Raw genomic sequence first — 5,952 nt, forward strand, 5'->3', positions numbered from 1 at the left:
TTCATACAGAGCGGCATTTACAGCCACCTTGTGACAATCTGAATGTTCATGTAAACGGAGTCTCTCAGATGTCTTCATTACATTACTGTCATTTAGCAGACGCTTTTATCCAAAGCGACTTACAATAAGTGCATTCAACATAGTTAGGGAACGAAACAACTAATCACCAGAAGTCTTAAGTGCATTCTCTTCTAAACCAAGCAACTAAGAGTATAACTAGCGCTAAGGTAAAAGTGCAATATATCAGCTACCTACAGTACTTTCTTAAACAGATGAGACAAATAGGAAAATAAAATAGGAAAATCAAATGAGCAAGAGCTAAAACAAATAAGTGCATTGAATAATCAAGATCCAGTAAAACAATAAAACAAGAATTCGTACAACTAGTTAACAAGTAGGAAAGGTGAAGAGGAAGTGTAGAGTAGTACTGTTTCCTGAAGAGGTGGGTTTTCAGCATGCGGCGAAAGATGGGCAGTGACTCTGCTGTCCTGACATCAATGTCAGGACAATCAATGTCAGGACAGCAGTCAATGTCAAGAACATCCAGTTCTTGAAGCCTGCTGAAATAAACGCAGGTTCTGCTTTCTTGGCAAGTGGTGATGCATTTCTATCAAACACTTTGCAACAGTGAAAGCAGAGCAGAACACCATCTACACCTGGATTGAAATGGTGCCATGGATTTTTTTTTGTACCACTCAGCTTGGAAGGAAAGAGTATATTTTCCTACTTGCTTCTTAACAATTAGTCTAGGACCTGGTTGATTTGGTTTTGCTGCCGACAATGGCTGGATGGTGTCCTCTGTGTCCCACACCATGCCGTCCTCATCTTCTTGAGCTCCTACCACTTCAACATCCTATAATGTAAAAAACAAACAAACAGATTGACATAATGTAGCTCAATGTTAATATTCCAGAGCATATTAGTCCTCCCTCAATCTCCTCTGTCTTCAACTGAATGCATCTCTACCACATCTAAACGTGTTAACTTTAGGATGAGGGCAAAGCTCAAACTAATGATTTCACTTGATAGCTCACCTCTGTACTGTCCTGGTCCTCATCCAGCTCTTCTCCTGTGACTGCTTCTCTTCTTCAACATCCTATTATGCAAAGAAAAAACAATAAAACAATAAACACATCGACATGATGTAACTCAATGAGCCCCATCTAGTCTGCCTCCTGCATCTCTACCACAAACAGCCAAACATACTGACTTTTATTTAAGAGCAAACCTTAAAACCATGGGTAAAACAAATTATTTTTTTGCAATTGTGACAGCTCACCTCCACCTCTGCAACGTCGTCATCTTGCTCTCCCCACCGAGCTTGATGCTGGCCGATGTGATGTACGATCCTAAACATGCAGAACACAACACACAGCCCTCATAAAGCTTAGTTTAGCTCAATACATTCCACAACATGAGCTTTAATCTAGCTAAATGAACACATATTGTACATGGCATTTATACAAGATTTATAAAGATAATGTAATTGCAGTTTCCTTCCAAAGTAAAGACATTGCATAGTAAATTGAGCTCCACTTACATGACTACGTGGTTTGAGAAAGGCATCGATCCTCTTCTGTTTCCCTCCTTGCATTGGGTCTTCTTTCTTAGAAAACAAAAGGAACATGAGAACGTTTAAAAACGTTTGCACACAGTGACCAACAGACCATCAAGCTAGCATCAACAGCTAACTACAGTAGCCTACACCGTTGGTTCTTAAAGTGGGGTCCGGGGACCCCCAGGGGTCCTTGAGGGAGTTCCAGGGGGGTCCCCAGCTAAATGATGGATAGTTAGGAACCAAATGGACCCTTATGGGTCTGTAACTCTCTGAGAGTGTTCAAATGGAACCAAATGGAGTCTGGACCCTAACGGGTCCATTTGGTTCCATTTGTACACTCTCAGAGTTCAATTATAATTGATTTTACAATATAAATTTGGGTCCCAGAGATAGAAATGCCATCAAATGGGGGTCCGTAGCCTCTAATGCATGTCAAACTGGGGGTCCTTGAAATTAAAATGGTTGAGAATCACTGCTAGAGACGTAAAAAAAACCTTCTCTTATGGGGGTCCCTGGCATAGCTTTTCAAATGGGGGTCCACAGGCTAATAAGTGTCAATTTGGGGGTCCTTGACATGAAAAAGCAAAGTTTGGGGTTTTTATTTTTACCCAAACATCTTTCACCAACATTTCCAGTGCATCATATAAATAGTGAAGGCCTTAAAGGGATATTTCACTTTCTGGGTCATTTTATCGTCTACTCAGGCTTTTGTAAGCCCCCCCCCCCCCCCCCCCCCCTCAGACAGTTTTTAAGTTGCTTGATTCAGTATTTAGATATTTGATATTCATTTTATCAGACACACCCCCTTCCTATAGAAACCCATTAGAACATTATAATTTTTAACATGTTAGGTTCATCAAAAAACCCTCGCGTATTAGGAGGGCAGGGTGAGTCTCTAGAACCAAGGACGGGTGTTTTTGGTTAATCCAACATGTTAATAATGGAAATAAAAATCAGGCAACTTAAAAACGGTCTGGGGGGCTCACAAAAGCCTGAGTAGATGATAAAAAGACCCAGTTTTTTAAAAAGTGAAATATCCCTTTAAATAACAAGAATCAAAATACAACTTTACAAAATATATAAAATTAACATAATTGACAGCAAACTAAACTAAAGAAAACAACCTAGGAACTTAAGAAACTGGCAAACAGGCGACACCCTTAAACAAGGGCCCTGGCTGGTAGCTCTCCCCTAAGTGATTACAGCTGATTGCTCCAAGTCTAACAGAACTCCCCATACCTGTAGCATGCCTGCCTTTTAACCAGGTGGGATACACCACGCACCATGAAAGTAATTTGTATCCATTATCTCAAACAAGGGCAAACAAAAGGCCCATGAGTTAATCTACATTAATTACATAAATGCTTCTTAAACATAATGTCAATGAATACACTTCAATACATATTTCAGGCACAAAACGCATACAAGCAAAATGCTAAACTTGGATCAGAGTGCCAGCACAGGTGAGGTGACAGCACCAATGATTACCACCACAATGAACTACCCCAGATTCAATAAACAGAAACTTCAAACATTAAAATGCATTGGGAAATACACTGTTAAGAACACCGTCCATGAGCCAACACTTCCACAGTAAGCCGGGCCGGCAAAGTTAAATGTAAGCCGTTGTGTAGTTATGTGTGTGTACATTGTCCTGAATCAATATGTATTGATTGTGTCAATCAATATGTATTGATTGATTGTGTCAATCAATGCCCCGTGACACACTGGCCTACACAAACAAACAATTTAACTATCGATGGATCTAATGGATCTAATTTGTCTGTTCAAGGACGAATTTTATCAACATGAGACCAAGTTACAAATGAAAATGATACATATTGTTCGCTACAATATTAACTAAACATCCTATAACTTACCTCTGTAACCGTTGTGTGTACCCGTCCCACCAAGAACACTCACACAGAGGCACTGGGTTGGTTGGATGGTGTGGTACTTAGTTTAGTGAAGCTGCAATGGGTTTGGTTCAAGACACAAAACATGTGGTTATAGCACCTCCACTGGTTCTGACTTCACAGCAGAGTGCAAGCAGAGCTGCCATAGTACATAACATGTTACATTCTTACATTCTCATGAAATGCATTATAGATGTGACTTTTAACATTGGGTTTACAGTGGTTTTAAGTTAGTACAGTGGTTTTCAACCTTTTTTTGCATCAAGGACCCCCAAATTGACACATATTAGCCCACGGACCCCCATTTGAAAAGATATGCCAGGGACTAAACCATTTTTGTGGTCTTAATCTACACTGTATTATCATCATTAGTGTTCATTTAACTCTGAGAGTGTACAAATGGAACCAAATGGACCCTAACGGGTCCATTTGGTTCCATTTGTACACTCTCAGAGTTAGACACATAAGGGTCAATTTGGTTTCTAACTAATAATTTGGCTGGGGACCCCCTGGAACCCCTTCAAGGACCACTGGTGGTCCCCGGACCACTGGTTGTGAACCACTGAGTTTTAACATTAATGCTTTACAATGAATTCAATACAATATGTTTTTAACTTGTTTTTTAACCTGCATCATCCTTTTCATCATTTTTATATATAAATGAATTGAGGAATACACAATACAGACTGCAACCAACACTAATTAAATTGCCTGACGGCGCCCTCTGGCGGTACATAGAAATAACAGCAGGCAATGTTGCTGGCTGCTACATTGCACAACGTACAAACATTTATCAGACTTTATAGATCCCTTAACAGACCACGTCACACTGGTTGCAATTAAGCGTCATACTGGTTGCAAATTGAACCCATTCTGTCAGGTCTCGCAGCACTAGCCAACACACAAGAGGGGGTTGGGTTCAGTGTTGCCAGATTCTGTGACAGAAACAAGCAACCAGGTCTAGGAAAACAAGCCCAAAATAAGCGACTATGGGGCCACATGAGCACTTTAAACATACATCAGCTATTTGAAAATAGCAGATCTACAAGCTCACATCGCAACGTGTTGTGTGCTTGTAGATCTGCTATTTTCAAATAAAACCTTGGTGGAAAATGACAATAAGCAGACCTGGCAACACTGTTTGATTGATTGATTGATGTACTTTATTTAGTAAGACATGAGAACAGTACATGGCAGTACATAACAGTACATGGAAGTACAAATTCGCAATACAAGGTCTACTAAACTGGATAGCTCAGTTAAGCACGTAGCTTGTTTAAGATGAGATCCCCACGCACACAAATCATGATGACATATAAAAGACAGACAGATATACACACTACTATACAGAATGTCATAAAATCAGTTTACAGGTTACTGGTATGAAGGGTGAAAAATATGTACAAAAAAAGAAAGAGAGAGGGGTGGGGGGTAGGTTAGGTTAGGACATGGGGTAGGTTAGGACTTGGACAGGGGCCATTTTTGAATTGCAGCCTCCTGAAGGTTAGGGTTACACCCTGTGTTGGGGCGTACACCCCTAAACAGGTTGAGAATTGATTGCATGAAACTGATTGATCACCTGTGCATCCAGTCTCAATGTAACAAACAAGTAAACAAATAATTGGTCTATAGACGAATCCACAGACGCGCTGCCTGTAGGCGGCCATTGCTGCGGTGTCGCGGTGTAGGAGCGTTGACACCGCAGCTATGGCTGCCTACAGGCAGCGCGTCTGTGGATTCGTCTATACATAGCCTACAGAACGTAGTGCAACAACATTTACCTGCAATGGGTTATGGTTCCAGACACAAACCACATGTGGTTGGCTTGGCTCCTCCACTGCTTCTGACTTCTACAGAAAGAGAACATTGATTTCAGTATCAAATACATAGTGTGAGTTACAGCAACAACACGAAAATACACATAAACAACATGTCAACTGCTGTGACATGACAGTGTATCTTACAATAAATCTCAAGTTAGCTTTAGTGTCATTTATAATACTTTTGCAGAGCAGCATCAGACCGTGAATTACAGGGTAGTGCGAGTAGAACTGCAGTGATGATAGTCATGATCCGGTCCGGCGGTCACATTTTATAGACATAACACATAACATATAGATAACTAACTATTCCTTGCAGGACAAACTATAGATACATACTTTAGCAGGCATTTCACGATAAAAGACTACGTCTTGTCTCTTTCTTCAAACTGTTACACTTCTAATCAGGAATCATCCGAGTTTCGGAGTTTGAGTTTCCTCCTGCAACAGATCTCTCACAGCTGAGCAGGCACGCTCTGACGCTCACTGACTGAATGGATGTAAGTAATGGCTGTGTTCCGTGAGCAGAAATAACGGAGCAGAAATAAGACTTCCGGTTGACGATCTCTTCAGAATAAGAGTACCCTCTAGAGTAAAAAGAAACCATTGAAAACCATTGAAAAACGGTTCATTTGCACATTAAAACTATAAATCAAGC

General features: G+C 40.6%; 1 long non-coding RNA gene across 1 annotated transcript; it reads right to left on the bottom strand.

Moving 5' to 3' along the window:
* Positions 1-230: 230 nt before the first annotated feature.
* Positions 231-5,741, bottom strand: LOC311037079. Its single transcript, XR_014599921.1, has 7 exons — positions 5,634-5,741; positions 5,256-5,324; positions 3,439-3,529; positions 1,541-1,606; positions 1,280-1,349; positions 1,035-1,096; positions 231-853 (listed from the first exon to the last, which is right to left on the bottom strand). It is a non-coding gene; the product is annotated as an uncharacterized lncRNA (long non-coding RNA).
* Between the last annotated feature and the right edge of the window lie 211 nt (positions 5,742-5,952).

Source organism: Gymnoscopelus microlampas, assembly GCF_963454915.1.
Source record: "Gymnoscopelus microlampas genome assembly, chromosome: 21".
Classification (NCBI taxonomy): Eukaryota; Metazoa; Chordata; class Actinopteri; order Myctophiformes; family Myctophidae; genus Gymnoscopelus; species Gymnoscopelus microlampas.